Here is a 267-nt window from a genome sequence, read left to right as displayed (position 1 = left end):
TTTTTTTTTTTTTTTAATGGAAAAACTCTTGAAATCCATAAAGGGACTTGGCAAGACTTTAAAGGGCTTGGTTCAACACCTGATTTTTCCTCAGCATTGGAAACAAAGCCTGAGCAATTTTGTTGACAGAGGCGTCATCAACTCTATTTGCAACAACCCAGTTATTTCTTAAAGGTGGAGAAGCTCTGACACACACATGTGGGCGCTCTCCCTTGCCTGCAAATGCTGCATCGCTCATTCTAATGGAGACATCACTTTACTCTGCAT

Source organism: Euleptes europaea, chromosome 9 (assembly GCF_029931775.1).
Source record: "Euleptes europaea isolate rEulEur1 chromosome 9, rEulEur1.hap1, whole genome shotgun sequence".
Classification (NCBI taxonomy): Eukaryota; Metazoa; Chordata; class Lepidosauria; order Squamata; family Sphaerodactylidae; genus Euleptes; species Euleptes europaea.
This window is presented reverse-complemented; position numbering follows the sequence as displayed.